We start from the raw sequence: 979 nt of genomic DNA, 5'->3' as shown, positions 1-979 counted from the left end.
CTCCGGGTGAGTATTGTGTTTTATCCATGTTCTTCCACTCATTTTGGAACCTCTTAAAAATCTGAACGTCAGGTCCAGAAGTACAGCCCATTGATACTTCGAAAGCTGTTTTCAGCAGAAGTTCGAAAATTTGGTGACGGCAAGCTGAGTGCAAAAGATCCCTGCCAATTAACCTTTCGAGCAAAATGCATGCACCGCTGGGAGGGTATTACTAGCAGTAGTGTAGATATACCATGGCGCATACATAATCGAGAACGTCCCATTCTTTCAAGCAACTGTATACGGCTTCCGCTTGCAACTGCCCAGATCCTCGTACAATTCCAGGGACACCAAGTAATTGATGCCATCCACAATCCGACATCAGGAATGGGAGACGAACAATTTTTTCATTTTTATCCTCCAGCATAGGTGGTTGTTTACCATCCCAGTGAACACTTGAGACATGGCGTGGCCTGTTCGTTATATGATCTCGTATACCATCATTTAGAGACCCACGATTTTTTTTACGATTTCGTCGAAGAGTCTTCCGGCGTATATGGACATCTTCCAAATTCATTCTGGCTGCAATTGGGCTGGCTGCTAACACTCGCGCCGCCATTCGATCGCTAACTTTGGCTCTATCAAAAACTGCTGTGAGATCTCGGGTCATGATCTTTCTGAATCCTTTGGATCTCTTAGATGATGGTAGAGCTTCATAGTTGGATTCCATTTCTTCACCGTCATCATCGCCGAACTCTACCTGCTTCAAAATTGCATCAAGGTCTTCTTCATCGTCATCAAAAACATAATTGCCCAAGTCCATTGCAATTCCATCTGATTGAACTTGAAAATCAAGAGAGAGGGAGAGAGGGAAAGAGGGAGAGAGGGAGAGAGCGAGAGACCGAGAGAACGAGAGAGCGAGAGAGCGAGAGAGCGAGAGAGAGAGAGAGAGAGACAGAGAGAGAGAGAGAGAGAGAGAGAGAGAGAGAGAGCGAGAGAG

Source organism: Diachasma alloeum, unplaced genomic scaffold (genome assembly GCF_001412515.2).
Source record: "Diachasma alloeum isolate Michigan unplaced genomic scaffold, Dall2.0 Dall_scaffold_00559, whole genome shotgun sequence".
Taxonomy (NCBI): Eukaryota; Metazoa; Arthropoda; class Insecta; order Hymenoptera; family Braconidae; genus Diachasma; species Diachasma alloeum.
Note: the sequence above shows the minus strand (reverse complement) of the source record.